Source organism: Schistocerca serialis, chromosome 8, assembly GCF_023864345.2.
Source record: "Schistocerca serialis cubense isolate TAMUIC-IGC-003099 chromosome 8, iqSchSeri2.2, whole genome shotgun sequence".
NCBI classification, from domain to species: Eukaryota; Metazoa; Arthropoda; class Insecta; order Orthoptera; family Acrididae; genus Schistocerca; species Schistocerca serialis.
The window spans coordinates 617113983-617131646 of record NC_064645.1 but is presented as its reverse complement, the minus strand read 5'-3'; the positions used below and the strand labels follow the sequence as shown (position 1 = coordinate 617131646).

Sequence of the window (17664 nt, the reverse complement as noted above, 5' to 3'; positions counted from 1 at the left end):
TAATTCGTGTGTACCTTCCGACTGATATATCACCAGCAAAGATCGCAACTATGTGCAGCAGAGTTGGCAGTGTTCCGATATCCCACACGTCGTATCCGGCTTTGCCTTTTCCTCTGCAGTCACCGCTTTCAACAGTTTCACGTCGCCAAGAACTATTGGGATCTTATGAATCCCTTTTATTTGTGTTTGTTTCAACATCATAAGGGCGCTTAATATCCACCGAAGTTATAACAACCTCATTTGTCTGGAGATGTCCTTTCAGTAAAATAAATTTGTATTTAGCTGTTCTATAGAGAAGTCCACCCCCGGTAGCTGAGTGGTCAGCGCAACAGAATGTCAATCCAAAGGGCCCGGGGTCGATTCCCGGCTGGGTCGGAGATTTTCTCCGCTCGGGGACTGGGTGTTGTGTTGTCCTAATCATCATCATTTCATCCCCATCGACGCGCAAGTCGCCGAAGTGGCGTCAAATCGAAAGACTTGCACCCGGCGAACGGTCTACCCGACAGGGGGGCCCTACTCACACGACATAGTAATCTATAGAGAAGGCATTTTGGAAACTACTCAGACTTATAAGACTTGCAGATTTTAAAACAAGTTATATCTAGTTACACTTAGAAATGTTCATCTATTGAGCAAGAACGAACAAATCCGCGATATTTCTGAGGGAAAACGTACTGTATGCTAGTCAAAACAATAGGAAACATCCGTGTCGCAGTTCACGGATTAAAAACGATGAATCATTTTAAAAGAGCCTCTATGCTAGTGGTGCAGAAGTTGCCTAATATTTTGTCGCTATTATCAGTGTCGTACCTAATGGAGAACTTGCGACTGCTTCGCAGCAACACAGGGACGAATTCGGAAGATCATGTTTTAGGCGCCAGAATGAGACATCTTTTAAGCGTTAGACGCAATAATATTATTGTATTTTGTAAATTTGGTATATTATTTGAAATTTCCATTCTAGCCATGAGGCAAAATGGAGCAGAAGGGACGACTGGTGAAAATGAGGTCAAGGCAGCAGAGTGAACGCGGAACAACACGAAACACATCGACTCATTAGAGAAAGGCTTGGTACTGGACACGAATAGAGCTGTGATAACTGGCGAAGTGTCCTTTTTCTTAAATGCCGTCGACTGAGGAAACTGAAAAGGTATTATTTGTTTACACATAAGTACTGCGAAAAATTAACACTGAATAATGACAGGCATGTGTGTCTCCCTGTCGCGTGGCGGCTCGCCATTTAGTCGACTTGCGTGTCGATGATAAAATGATGAGGATAACACAGCACTCACGCTCCGACGGGACAAAATCTCCGACCCGGCCGGGAATCGAACTCTGGCCACTTCGGTTGTAACTCAGCCACGCTGACCTTCCAGCTACTGGGGCGGACAAAATCATAAATGATATCGTCAATACTTCGCTGCTAGCTACTTATAAGGAAACGTCTAGCTTTTTTTTAAAAAAAAAAATAAAAAAGTTGCATCAACTATTTGAAGGTATGAACATTACCAGCTTACAAGCATATTTCCCTCAAGGCTGAACTCCACGCAGGAATTTTCCTCGTTTCTTTCAAATCGGTACGATATACGCGAACTGAAGAACCAGTTTTCCTCGCCAGGAAGACACCTACTGGGTGAAGTGTTTGCACGGGCATCGCAAGCATTTTCGACTCTACGATCAAAATCTGCGTTTTCAGTTACCGGGGTCTACCATTCCAGCAATAGCTGCAAAAACTGTAGATGTGGAATCAACAGAAAACTGCTGCTCCGCTGCTAGTAAAGAAGTAAATCAATTACGAACTGCGAAAAACCTGCGTAATGGATAGTTAGAGAAATCTCGGCATACCGCAATCGACGAAATACAACGGAGCATACAGCAATCGAATTTCGGTGCCAAAAATGTGAAATAAAACGATATTTGATAGACGGCTGCTGTAGCCAAGTGCAAGTGCGACCTGCATTTACTGCAAATGTGCAAACTACATGAAATTCTAACTTCAGTGCCCACAGAACTCAAGTTGTCCACAGTTTGTGTGGACGAAGAATATTTTGAAAAATGTCGATTGTGCTTCACGCATCCTGTAGCAAGATCTTGAGGGCACAGATAGGAACATATTACACGTAACAATGAGTGGCCACACAGTATTCAGACGACAAATGGATTCCTTTGTCACAGCACGATTATCGTAACACATTTCAACTTTGGGAAATAAATACCTTACATAAATCTGTAAAATTATGTGGTAGTGACATTTCTACCTGAACTTAAGACAGAGAATCTCGGATATTAAAATACAGTCTCATTTGGAAAACTGCTAAGAGGTGTGATAAGCGACAATGAAGACAACTGCACAGTCTTTTCGTATCATATAGACATCGCGAACTGTGAGCTAGGACAAGACTGTTGAGTAACTGCAGCTATTAATACTACTGAGTAAGCACGACCGGTTGGTTCTGCGCAAATGCTGTCTTAACTCGCGGACACAAGGTCCGTTCTTCCCGGCTTGTTAGCGGCCGCGCGATGACCACGTCCCCGCAGCTATTTTCGCACATGCGCGCTAAAGCTTGTCGTACCCTCTGTCAGGACCAGTCCGGCGAGGCGGGCGACAAGAAACTAGCGCAGAGTGCTACAGCCACAGAGGGCCACAGCAGGCACGGGCGCTGCACGCGTCACTGGCAGCCCGCCGCGCAGAGCTCACCACCAGGAGGCTCTGACGTCACCGCCGAACTTATCTAATCTGGCGACTACAGCAACTCCCCTCCCACCCCGCGCATCCAATCCCGTACCAAGACGCCAAGAAGTCTTTACGAACGAGTGACGGGCGTTCGCTGCTGGTAACAAAATACACTTAAATTGCGATTCGTGTCACAGCGCCACTTTTTTATAAAGTATCATCTCGATTATACAGGGTGTTACAAAAAGGACGGCCAAACATTCAGGAAACATTCCTCACACACAAAGAAAGAAAATATGTTATGTGGACATGTGTCCGGAAACGCTTGCTTTCCATGTTGGAGCTCATTTTATTACTTCTCTTCAAATCACATTAATCATGGAATGGAAACACACAGCAACAGAACGTACCAGCGTGACTTCAAACAGTTTGTTACAAGAAATGTTCAAATTGTCCTCCGTTAGCGAGGATACGTGCATCCACCCTCCGTCGCATGGAATCCCTGATGCGCTGATGCAGCCCTGGAGAATGGCGTATTGTATCACAGACGTCCACAATACGAGCACGAAGAGTCTCTACATTTGGTACCGGGGTTGCGTAGACAAGAGCTTTCAAATGCCCCCATAAATGAAAGTCAAGAGGGTTGAGGTCAGGAGAGTGCGGAGGCCACAGAATTGGTCCGCCTCTACCAATCCATTGGTCACCGAATCTGTTGTTGAGAAGCGTACGAACACTTCGACTGAAATGTGCAGGAGCTCCATCGTGCATGAACCACACGTTGTGTCGTACTTGTAAAGGCACATGTTCTAGCAGCACAGGTAGACTATCCTGTATGAAATCATGGCGGTGAATCGAGAAAGTACAGTACATACTGACGAAACTAAAATGAGCTATACCATGGGAATTAACCGTTTCCGGACACATGTCCACATAACATCTTTTCTTTATTTGTGTGTGAGGAATGTTTCCTGAAAGTTTGGCCGCACCTTTTTGTAACACCCTGTATATGGACCACTTATAGTGTAGTCCCTTCCGAATTGTTGGTATCCAGACAGAATGTACAGAATCGGCGATGGAATGGTAAGGGCAAATATTGCTCAAGAACAAGATGCCATTAACTGACACGCGCTTTGTACAAACTGTAGTAAAGCCGTATGCCATCGTTAGTTGTGAGATCCTGAGGGGTACGTTCAGCTGTCTAAGTGAAAGGGTGTATATCCTTCACATACTTTCCCTTAACGAAGTTGAGAGCTGTGCATCAACTATATCTGTTGAATGTAGATGACTGCGTAAAGTGTGGTGTTTGTGTCATACGGGGTGAACATAAAAGGGATAAGTGCCAACACAGCCTAGTCCTCTTAATGATACTGGGTACTTACAAATGGCAAAAAATCGAATTTTTTAATGACTTTATTAAATTCTGTAGTATTTCCTGATTACATTGATACATACATTATGAAATTCCTTGAAGAACTGCAAGGCCAGGTAAGAGAAAATAACATTATGATAATTGGGGACCTGAATGCTCACAAGGGAACCTCCCCATCGCAACCCCCTCAGATTTAGTTATAAGTTGGCACAGTGGATAGGCCTTGAAAAACGGAACACAGATCAATCGAGAAAACAGGAAAAAGTTGTGTGGAACTATGAAAAAAATAAGCAAAATATACAAACTGAATAGTCCATGCGCAAGATAGGTAACATCAAGGAGAGTGTGAGCTAAGGAGTGCCGTGGTCCTGTGGTTAGCGTGGGCGGCTGCGGAACGAGAGGTCCTTGGTTCAAGTCTTCCCTCGAGAGAAAAGTTTAATTTTTTTATTTTCAGACAATTATTGTCTGTCCGTCCGTTATGTTTTCATCACTTTTTTGGGAGTGATTATCACATCCACAAGAAAACCTAAATCGGGCAAGGTAGAAGAATCTTTTTACCCATTCGCCAAGTGTATAAGTTAGGTGGGTCAACAACATATTCCTGTCATGTGACGCACATGCCGTCACCAGTGTCGTATAGAATATATCAGACATGTTTTCCTGTGGAGAAATCGATTGACCTATGACCTTGCGATCAAATGTTTTCAGTTCCCATTGGAGAGGCATGTCCTTTCGTCTACTAATCGCACGGTTTTGTGGTGTGGTCGCAAAACACAGACACTAAACTTATTATAGTGAATAGAGACATCAATGCACGAACGGACAGATCATAACTTTGCAAAGATAAAAAAAAGTAAACTTTTCACTCGAGGAAAGACTTGAACCAAGGACCTCTCGTTCCGCAGCCGCCCACGCTAACCACGGCGCTCCTTAGCTCACAATGTCCTTGATGTTGCCTATGTTGCGCATGGACTACTCAGTTTGTATATTTTGCCTATTTTTTTCATAGTTCCACAAAACTACTTCCTGTTTTCTCGATTGATCTGTGTTCCGTTTTTCAAGGCCTATCCACCGTGCCAACTTATAACTAAATCGGAGGGGGGTGCGATGGGGAGGTTCCCTTGTCAGATCGGCACAGATAGAAATGGATATGAGGTGGTGATGGGCCCTTTTGGATTCGGAAGACAAAATGTTGATGGTGAAGAAATTCTAAATCTGTACGTAAGGAATCATCTTTTAGTGAAGAATACATTCTTCAAGAAACAAGATAGCCATAAGACTGCTAGATATGGCTGGGATGGCAAATCTAAGACAGTTATAGACTATATATTAACGAACAAATTAATTGGAGGAAAAGTAAGGGACATTAAAGTCATACCAAGTGAGCACTTGGATAGCGACCACAGGTTACTAGTAGCTGATCTAAATTATAAGATGAAAAGTTTGAATGCTATACAAAGAATGCTAAAAATTAAGGAGTGGAAGCTGAAAGAAGAAGAAAATAAGAAAAGTTTCCAAATTCTAGTAGCACAAAATTGCCAAAAACTGAAAGGGGTAGTGTAGAGGAAGAGTGGAACCTATTTAAAACATCAATACTTAACAGTGCTTTGTAGATATGTGGCAAAACAAAGGTAAAGTGAAAGATAAAGAAATCAGTTGGTGGAACGACAGAGTAAAAGATGCAATTAAAAAACATAATATGCCAAAGAAAAACATGGAGTTTGAAAAAAGAAATCAGAACCAGGAGCTGGTAACAAAAGATGAACACAAGGTGACAACACGGGAGAAGGAATACCAACAAAAGAAACTCCAAGCAAAGAGAATTAAGAAAGAAGAAAATGAGAAGAGTTGGGAAATATTCACACAGAAAATACAGCAGGATAGCAAATGGAACCAAAAACTGCTATATGGGTTATTAAAAAGTAAATGGTCTGATAGAAAAGACATAAAAGTGATTGAAATAGAGGATGCGGATATTATCAGGGCCATGGAAGTATCAGAGAACAGATGAAGAATTATTTTGAAATCTTACTGAATGGGGAAGGTGCACAAGAAAATGACACATAAGTCATTGAATTAGAGGAAGAACAGGATCCAATCTCTTGGTTAGAAACTGAGAATTCCCTGAAACAGATGAAAAATGGAAAGGCGGCTGGAGTAGATTAGCTGATAGCGGATATGATTGAAGCTGCAGGAATCCATGGAATACAATGGTTACACCAGCTGCTGGGGGCGATATGGAAAGAAAAGAAAGTGCCGGATGAATGGAGAAAAGGAATTATAGTACCACTGTTCAAGAAAGGTAGTAGAAAGAAATGAACCAACTACCGAGGAATCACACTGCTTTAAAATAATGGAAAAGGTCACAGAAAAAGGATTGTGGAAAATTCTAGAACACCAATTAGAGGAACAACAGCATGGTTTCAGAAGCAATAGGAGAACAATAGATCTCATTTTCTCCCCCCCGTCAGTTAATGGAGAAATATTGGGAAAAAGAAAGGACTTGATAGTAGTACTCATGGATTTGGAAAAAGCAAGGTGATTTGTGAAAAAGTGACTCTGAAAACAATTCACTGTGGCGGGGGTGGGGTGGGTGGGTGGGTGGGTAGGGGGGGAAGAGTCTTCATTTAACTTCAATGATGGCCTAACAAGCATGGAAATTACGAACATGCTCGAACTTGAGATTGAACCAGCCTGTTACAACTTCTGTACAAAATCAGATGAAAAACGTATAGGCAAGCACAGCAATGGATGACACAAGCTGCCAAAGAGGCCAGCAGGACCATCATAGCCACGAAGAAGGTAGAGGGGGACCTCCTTCTGGATCTGGAAGGACTGCTGTATGGTACAGGAATTGCTGATTAGGGGTATATTTAACTACAAAAGATGTGACCCTAAACTTTAAATGCATTTGGCTTGAAACTGTATTTTTCAAATTGGCAGGAAATGTAACAAGAGAACGGTACAAACAATTTTGTTTGGATTTTGATACTGGCATTCTAAATGTTGTACAAACATAATATTTTTCAATTATCCTATGTCTACTGATAGAAAATAAATTGAAAATGACTCATAAAAATTATTTTGTATTTTGTTGTAGGTCCAACAGGATGGCTTCGGGAATTGCTGCTGATGACCAATGTTCCAGCTGCAATGAGTCTTCCACCTGGTGCAGCAGTTACAGGGAGCATCCAAATATGGACATAAAACCAAATTATTAACCCTTTCGTGGGCGCATTTTTTTTTTTTTTTTTTTTTTTTTTTTTTTTAGCAACTCAGTGAAGATAATTTTTTTTCTATCCTATTAGACTTGTGATCAACTGACTATATTTTTCAATAATTTTATTTTTGTGATTTAGGACCAAAAACTATGGTGGTACATAGATCACCACAGCAACTTTGTGAGCAATTAAAACTATAGTGTAAATGAATTTCCCTCTTTCCTTTTGTGTGCTGTTATGTGTTGCCATTGCACGCAAAGAGATAATGAACAGTGTTTTCTGTATTAAATTTTTGTTTTCTTTTACTTTAGTTAAAAAGTTTACTTACCACAATGTGAAAACAACCCTAGAAACTTTATCACACAATAAAGGTATGAGCTGATACAGATCATAGTAATGTATATTGCAGAAGTGAAGCATAGTGTCCTGACAACAGTAGTTATCCCATGACAAACAGAAACTGATTGTTGTAGCAGCTTTCGAAAAACCCTGCACAGTGTAGTAGCACAAGATGTCATGCATAGGCGGAGGTGGTAGGACATATTCCCAAAATCTTTGTGATACCCTAAGTTGGAGGGATGTATGCTTCCCAAGGGCCACAAATGACAGATTAATTTTGTGGTAAGATTATTTCCAAAGTCCATTCCAGCTACTACTTTGGTGGCAAACGTACTTTCCAAGAATGACTAAAACACCATTGTTTGGTGGGATATATATTTCCCACAATCCTGAAGGCTATATTTCATGACACACAGAAACTATACATGGTGTCACTAGATGCCAGGAGCTTACAGAAATGGTAACACATATTGCCTTAAACACTGTAAGGAAATACATTTAGTGGGAGGTATATCCCCCATGACCCACGAAAGGGTTAAACACAAAAGTGTAAAGAATAAAAGTATATCATCAAATACAGCATTTTGTTTTACTTGGTAGAAAGAAAGTCACAAAAATCATCTAGTTTTCATGTTTTCAAAGACAACTACCCCATTAAATGCACTATCTAATCAAAAATACCCAGCCACCCCTATGGAATGTGGAAATGTCCACTTGGTATCATGAGCGGCAGACTTGCCAGTATAAAAGGTGGGCAGTATTGTGTTGTTAATAGAGATGCGCAACAGAGCAGTGAATCATGGACTAGTCATTGGACATCACCTGAGTAACAAACCCATCAGGGATATTCCAATTATTCTAAAACTGTCCAAGTTACTGATAAGTGATGATTCTGTGAAGTGGAAATGCAAAGTAACAACCACAGCCAACCCATGACCAGACAGACCTCATGTTCTGATGGACAGGGGCAGTAGTGGAGGTAGTTGTAAAAAACACGAGACTGGAGAAAGGGATTACTCATCAGTTTCAAAGTGCTACCAACAGTCCAGCTAGCACAATGATTGTGCTTAGGCAGTTAAGAGAAATGGGGTACATTAGTCGAGCAACTCCTTATAAAAGATACATTTTTGTAGTCAATGCTAGTTGACACTTGAGGTAGTATAAATAGTGATGTTACCAGAGTGAAAACAAGTGATTTGTAATGATGAGTCACACTATACTCTATGGCAATCCGATGGAAGGGTTTGAGTTTGGCGAATGTCTGGAGAATGTTGCTTCCTCCATCATGTGTAGTGCTCACAGTGAAGTACAAAGTAGGCGGCCTTATGGTACGGTGACATTTTTTGTGATTAGGGTGTGGTCCCTTTACTGCACTTGACAAAATGCTCATGTGGAAAGATAGGAACACGTTTTACAACATTATGTACTGTGTACAGTAGAGGAACAGTTTGGAGACAATGACTGTATCAGCACAAAAATGCGCATTGTCATAAAGCACAATCTGGGAAGAAATGGTTTGTGGAGAATAACTGTTCTGAAATGGACTGGTCTGTCTACAGTTCTGACTTGAACCCTATGGAGCACCCCATATTAATGTTCACTAATAGGTGTCTGAATACTTATCCTTTTGTAATATCAATAAAAGTGCAAGAATGTCAAGGGTCTCCAATTGACAATGAGGCACTAATATTAGAAATCATTTATGCTTGCCTCAATGGGCAGAACAATTTTCTCTTTCCTTAATCATCTGCATTACAGAATTTAATACTTCCAGATATCTTATTGACTGCAGGTTTATCCTGTATACTTCTTCAGTGATTACGGTTATAAATATTAATTACACAAAGTACTGCTAATAGTTCCAATTCCCTGACTGACCGATCTCAAAAACCTTTTGTATAATAATCAATACTATTGTTGAGATATAGTCTTATTTCTGTTTGTGCTTCTACGGAATGAAGGCAGTCTGGCTTAAGGGAATGTAGAGAGTGGAGAAAGAATGACACAACCTAGAAGGGTGAGAGAGTACATTCACTTGTTCCTTAGTAACTACTGGCAATCCACGGATACACTCACCTCGTACTGATTAGCAGCTACAGTATAAATAACACACAGGGGTAACAGGGACTCACTAAAATGGATTATAGAGATGTCTGTGATTAAAAACACTTGCTACATTACTTATTTCTCAATTGACTCACACAACATAACAACACGCTGAAAGAGCCAGTCCTGACAAACTGCTCAGTTGACTGCAATTGAAAACAGAGGACAACCAACATGAAATGTGATTCGTATAGGCTTTTACATAATAATGAGAAGCAGTAGTTAGTATGTCCAATTCTATGAATAGATTTTTGCATACTGTTCTTGAATTTACTACACACAAGTGTTATTATGAGCTTCTGCAGTTAAAAAAAAAACTTTCTCTCAGTTTGTGCAGTTTCCCCAAAATATGATACTGAGTAACATAAAAAGCAAGCAATGTAAGCCAGTTTTATCCATTGTCACTCATTTCCAGAAAATGTAATATAGTTGTGCAGCTCAAATTTAATGATACTTAATCTGCATTATATCCTGGCACTGGTCATCTCCCTTAAAACTGTGATGCTCACTGCACCAGTAGAGTGGTTTATAATTGCTTATTGGAACATACAAGTACATGTCTCATAGAAATTAAATGTGATTTACAATGTTGACTACTACAACTAGTGTAGTGAAGCCTATATGAAATTTTGCAGCATCTCTATGAGCAACACATCCATTAAAAAGATTTTACTGCTTCATAATTATGCTGTTTGAAATTTAAATCCACCCTCCTACCAAGTTTTCATTAATACTCATGAGCTCATCTCTCAGCTAACAAACTATGGTGCACACTACTTTACACATGGGAGAAAATAGGCCCATGAACTGATTTATACTGCACTACAAACGTTAGTGGTCCCACAGTTTTTTTTAATGAAATATACATTTCTAATGAAACAAATGAATATTAACAGAATTACAGATCTGACACTGGAAAGGTGTGAAGCATCTTAACCACACATATCTTCACGTCAGCTGTCCTGCACTTCGCCAGGCATTATTTTGGGAACCAAACAACCAGCCAATGATAAACATTGATGGCTATATCTCAGTGTTAGTTCAGATGGCAAGGAAGATGGTAAAAATAAACAATAGATGTGGTAGCACCTCTTCTTGATAATCCATGAACTAGTTGCAAATCATCACAGTTGTTGCCCCTCTTAAGGAAAATAAGTAAGCTACGTGGGATTTGTTGGAAGAGTATTTCATACAAAAAAAGGCAATAACTTTGATATACAACCAACCCCCCCCCCCCCCCCTTCTGGAATCTGTAATGATTTCTGAGTTGTGGTTGGGCAGGAGCCTGTGGTCTAAGAGCACAACTTATGTTCTGCATAAAGTCACACTTATTTATATTTCGTTGTGCCCCCACCAATCTTCTTACAAGTAATGTCATGATGACGTTTATCAAATTCAATTTCGTCTTTGGTTCTACCATGTTATGTAATCAGTAAATATCTTTCAATTTTTGGGAAACTACATTTGTTTGATGGTTTTATTTCCACAATTACATGAGTTTGTGTTTCGGATACATATTTTTAGGTCACATGCAGCTGAATGTGAATGTCAGTGTGTGTTCAGAGCACAGGATACCACATTCTGGGAAATTCAGTTGTTTATTTCCACAACTATGTAACCTGTGTTTCTGATATGGGCACACAGTCCAATACGGTCTGCCAGGAAGCTCAATTGTAGTTGCATTTGTCAGTTAGTGTGCACTCTCTGCTGTTGATTGAAGATGTTGCATTATGGACATTTTTTTCAGAGCACTCAAAGCACTCTGTCTTCAGGCCATGAGTGGCCTATTGGGACCATCTGACCCCCATGTCATCCTCAGTGGAGGATGCGGATAGGAGGGACGTGGGGCCAGCACACCGCTTTCCCAGTTGTTATGATGGTATTCTTGACCAAAGCCGCTACTATTTGGTCAAGTAGCTCCTCAATTGGCATCAGGAGGCCGAGTGTACTCCGAAAAATGGCAACAGTGCATGGAGGCCTGGATAGTCACCCATCCAAGTGCTGGCCCAGCCCGACAGCGCTTAACTTCGGTGATCTCACGGGAACCGGTGTATCCACTGCGGCAAGGTCGTTGCCCATTTTTTTCATAGCTCGATTGTATTCTCCAATAATGGTCATTGTGAGTTCTGTGCAGGTGGTCAATCAGTGAAGATATATTCTGCACGCTCTATAAAGGCAATGTCATGATCATGTTCACTGTTCATTATTTGAGAAACAGCAATGTAATAAGTGTTGCCACAGCATCATTGGCTAATCAGCTGAAACAGCTGTTCTTCAGGCTAGAGATGGTTCTGTGATGTTTCGGGGGTGTTTTTTATACAATGGCTTGAGTCATCTCATTTAGGTTACTTAACTGAAGATTGTTATTTTAACACTCTCAGTTACCAAATGTTGCCCTTTCTTTAACATCTTTATGATGAATGTACTGCTGAGTGAGCAAGAACAGTGATGACGGAACTACATGTAAAGGAGACATTACTTCTTGCACCACAAACATTCTCTTTCCTGGTATTTGACGAATTCTCCAGTGAAACATATCTGAGACTGAAAGATTGTTGGAACCATTTTTATACATTCAAGCAAGGAAAACAAATATGTCAAGACCACACAACAGCATACTGCTTGCTCTACATAATGGATCACACAAACATCCTCTAGCACCCTTTAAAATGGTATGATTATACGTTAAACATTGAAATGTAAAGTTTGAATTGGCATCTCATCTGCTGTATATGATGTCAAGTGTCATTCAAAACCATGTCAAATGTTACTCTAATCAACAAACATCAAAAAAATTTTTGCGTCAGCCTGGTTCCCAGAACTCCGGAAGATAGACATTAACTGTGGATACTGTATCACAGACACAGTCCCTTGTCTGTTCAGAGATGTCCCTAAACCCACCCAAAGATGTAAAAAACCATGCATGAACAGTGCCTATTAGACGGAGGGGGTCCGACAGCTGATCAGTTCCAGTCATTCCACCAGAAAGGAGGTACATCTCTCGTGTTGTCTGCAGTTCAGCCATGCCTAGATGATCAATACCGCGGTTCGATCGCATCCTCAACGATACTTTGTGCCAGGTAGGGCTCTCAACAGGGGGAGTGTCCAGGCACCTCGGAGTGAACCAAAGCAATGTTGTTCGGACATGGAGGATATACGGAGAGACAGGAACTGTCTATGACATGCCTTGCTCAGCCCACCCAGGGGCCATTACTGCAGTGGATGACCGCTACATATGAATTATGGCTCGGAGGAACCGTTACAGCAAAGCCACCATGTTGAATAATACAGCCACGGGTTGTCATGTTACGACTCTGTGCGCAATTGGCTGCATGATGGGCAACTTCAAACCCGACATCCATGGTGAGGTCCATCTTTGCAACCACGACACCATGCAGCGCAGTACAGATGGGCCCAACAACATGCCGAATGGACCACCAGGATTGGCATCATGTTCTCTTCACATATGAGTTTTGCATGTGGCTTCAACCAGACAATTATCAGAGATGTGTTTGGAGGCAACCCGGTCAGGCTGAATGCCTTAGACACACTGTCCAGCGAGTGCAGCAAGGTGGTGGTTCCCTGATGCTTTGGGGTGGCATTATGTGGAGCGGACGTATGCTGCTGGAAGTCATGGAAGGCGCCATAACAGCTGCATCATATGTGAATGACATTCTCCAACCAATAGTGCAAAAATATCGGCAGCATATTGGCAAGGCATTCGTCTTCATGGATGACAATTCACATCCCCATCATGCACATCTTGTGAATGACTTCCTTCAGGATAACACCATCGCTCGACCAGAGTGGCCAGCATGTTCTACAGACATGAACCCTATCAAACATGCCTGGGATGGATTGAAAAGGGCTGTTTATGGATGACGTGGTCATGGAAGGTGCCGTAACGGCTGCATGATACATGAATGCCGACCTCTAACCAATAGTGCAACAATATCGGCAGCATATTGGGAAGGCATTCGTCTTCATGGACAACAATTCACAACCCCATCGTGCACATCTTGTGAATGACTTCCTTCAGGATAACAACATCGCTCAACTAGAGTAGCCAGCATGTTCTACAGACACAAACCCTATCAAACATGCCTGGGATATATTGAAAAGGACTGTTTATGGATGATGTGACCTACCAACCACTCTGAGGAATCTACGCCAAAAAGCTATTGAGGAGTTGGACAATCTGGACCAACAGTGCCTTGATGAACTTGTGGACAGTAGGCCATGACGAATACAAGCATGCACCAATGCAAGAGGACATGCTACTAGGTATTAGAGGTACTGGTGTGTACAGCAATCTGGACCACCACCTCTGAGGGTCTCACTGTGTAGTGGTACAACATGCAATGTGTGGTTTTCATGAGCAATGAAAAGGGCGGAAATGATGTTTATGTTGATCTCTATTCCAATTTTCTGTACAGGTTCCACAACTCTTGGAACCAAGGTGATGCAAAGCTTTTTTTGGTGTGTGTATTTTATTTCTTACTTTTACACAAGTTATTTGACAAAACATTTGATGGTAACATTCACACATCGCTCTGAGTACTAAGTTTTTGCCAGTTCCAGCACGATTTATCTGACATTTGAGAAGATCATAAGACTTTTCTCTGCTAGGTTGTGAGTAGACTGCACCTGACTTTTGTGCTCTCCTACTGGTGGTATGAATTCAGATGGAATTTTGCAATTGAACTCAAAGTCAGTCTCTGCAGTAATCACAATTCCACCCATTACAGACATGAAGTTATGATCTTCAACTCACAATACACTAAGAGCTCAAAAAGCATTCAACAGCTCCTAGGTATGCATCCAATGTTGACTACAAAGTTGCTCCAAAAATGTTCCCCACAGTCACTACATAAAAGACCTCCTTCATGAAAAACACATCTGAGAGTGTGATCTTGGTGGCCTTCAGTGTCATCGATGACATCAATCCCATAATAATTGGCCTCTGTTTCAAGGGATTTATTGACTGGCCCATAACTCGCTGCAAATTCTATGAGACAAATATTCTTCCCAGTTTTCTGATCTTTTCTCGTATTTTTCGAAAATTCTTTAGCCCAAAAGGTTTGCGCCCAACAGCTTTCCAAAATGAAGCAACCTTGGCCTTTCTTCTTTGTGGATGGTGTTCAAAAATACACAATATCTAAATGACAGGCATGACTTTGGATTGCAAAGCATTACACTTGCTTCTTGTTTTTGATGTATCTTGATTGCTGAGAATGTTGTACACCATAAAATGAATAGCTGCCTTTCTGCCACCTTCTTTTCGCAGAGCTGTTTCTACAGTCATTTAAGTATTTTTGATGATTATGTCTTCCTCATGTTTGGAAGACGATTTTGAAATATAAATGGCAATAGCAATCTGAATAGCTTAAGAATGTCAGAATTATAGTAATTTACCACTGACACCTCTGCTTCTCGTTTGTGACTGACAAACTTTATTTTTATGTCCTCCATTTTCGGAACTGTTGAATTCTTGCGGATTTCATGAGGAAAAATGAGGCTGCAGAGTTTGTTCCCTTTTCTGTAAGTCTTGTGATGATTGTGTATCTGATACTTCAGGACATGTTGGCGCAATTTCTCATCATGCTTTGCAAGACTGCAATCCATCACCTGCTCAATGTGCACGATTTCAGCAGCTTAATACATATCGGGAGTGTCTTCAATCCAGAGCAGAACATAAGCATGCATAGAACCTCTAATTTGAAATTCAAAACAGACGAAGTAGTCAATAACATATCTTCTTAATATATTTATTTTCAAAATTACATTGCATAAGTGCTCGGAAAAGCAATGATAAAAATAGCATGTCTCATGAACAGTACATTTGTCTATTAATGCTGTCCTTAAATCCAATATCAGTTTCTCATTCATGTTGTCACTCTCAGAGTTAGGAACTAGAAATGAGGTCCTAACTAGATGACCACTGCGATGAGATCGCTCAACACACTTCTCCAGTAACTTGTAGAAGAACCCATATTCTTGAAATACAAGCTGAGATCTGTGAGCTTCACCATGTTTCATGATTCAGATCCTGGTGTACTGATTTTGTTCCAGACCCTGACATTGGTATTCATGCACTCTTCCTCAACTCTTCTGTGAGCATACAAACAGCATTCCCAGAACCAGTATCAGTAACACAGAGGCTCATAATGTCCTGACTTGATTGAAAGGAAGCAGTTCTGACAATTAAATATCATTCCAATGCACATTTTTACATGCAAACTGGCTAAGCCTTGAAGAGATGAACTTTTCAACACTTCATTTATAAAGGTAGCGGAAGCTGTATGTGAAATATTCCAGTTTTCCCCTCAAATCACTAATTAAGTTTTAATTACACAGAGTTCTTTCAAGAAATTAATATCCCCCCCCCCCTCCCAAAAAAACACAAAACAACTACACCACCCGCCGGTCTATATGATACCCTATTCGGACAAAAACCCATTGTGTAATTTGTAGGGAGCAGTGTTTTCATTAACCTCAAATATTTGAAAAAGTGTGCAAAGCTGTGACTCCTCAGATCAGTCAGCTACTATCTAGTTTCTGTGTTGTTTTGTACACTAAAGACATGCCGCTTTATGGTGTGCTGTAAGCAATGGCCTTTTGTAAGGTACCAGGCTCCAAACGTCTGGATGCAGTGCCCTTCACCAAGTTTGACTGGATACTGGTTCAGCTGGATTTGCATTCACTGACAGCAGCAGATTTGAAATTGAAAGTCACTGACAAGACACAAAATTTGTCAACAGCTCCATTTTATGATCACTCTTCTTATTCCATGTTGCCCGACTGCGAGTGGTACATCATTTCTTGTAGACACATTGGACAACCGGTGTCGATACACCAATAAAAGTGGGCAATTTCATTTACGGTGTGGTAACAGTTACTTTTTGTCACTCAGTTATGTTTCCACTTCGATATATTTTATTGCACTGATTTCACACACTGACTGGCATGTACACTCCAGTTCATTTCCATGACTAAGCAGGGGAGATTACAGGACAGCCTGGTACCAATTTGTGCTCTGTGTTTCAGATTACTAACAGCACATCTCTCGTGAGAACTGAACTCGAAGAGATAAACTTGGTTGGTAACAATCACGCCTACTTACTTCTATCTTCCATATCTCCAGCCAGCTATATGTTGTACACCAACCAGCTTTTGTCAATTCATGTCTGTAAGAACCAAACTCAAACTTGATTTTAACTTCGTACTCAGATAAAACATACTGGTCACATAGTTTGTCAGCTTACATGACTGTAATTTGCAAATATCCTCATTCAGCATTTTTTTTTTCCTTCCACAAACAATGGGAATGATAGTTTGCGAGCGTGTGGTTTTCTACATAATTGAGGAGGCACAATACCTGATAACCTCAAAAAGACGACTACAGGAGAGATGCAGAACAACACATGCAAACACAAAACAAAATACTTATAACATATTTGCCCTTGACAACGAGGCAAAAAGGCTCGAAATGCATTGTGTTAATCATGAAAAAATACATAATTAGTGCAGTATTTCAGTATTTAAATAACAAATGACAGCTGCAGGCTTTCAAAACCATCGACTATAATGCATGAAATTGAGTCAAACGTTCCTACTTCTCAGAAAGTTATCAATTTCAGTTAAATCAGCGCTTTTGTTGGATACTAAACATTTATTAGATAATAAACAAGTACCTGACAAGTCTTTTGGTGCCTGTTATGTACATATATCACACATAAAGTGCGAAAAGCCAAGGGGATATCCTACACTAACTTTTACACCTTAAAACGTTATTTCCCTTGAAAAATGTAAAAGAAGGGTATCACTGTATATCTTATTTGTGAAGCTACAAAAATGTTCCAAATAATGACAAGGTGCCACAAATATGATCCACAGAACATGTAAAATGTCTAAACTGTCCATTACACGAAGTTAAAAGCACAACAAGGGTAATA

General features: G+C 40.7%; 1 protein-coding gene and 1 pseudogene across 2 annotated transcripts in view; both read right to left on the bottom strand.

Annotated features, from left to right (window-relative positions):
* LOC126416038 (muscle-specific protein 300 kDa-like) overlaps positions 1-17664 on the bottom strand; it is a 643030-nt gene that overhangs the window by 81616 nt on the left and 543750 nt on the right. The gene's annotated exons all lie outside the window — the stretch shown is intronic.
* On the bottom strand, positions 11668-11785 carry LOC126417914 (5S ribosomal RNA; annotated as a pseudogene).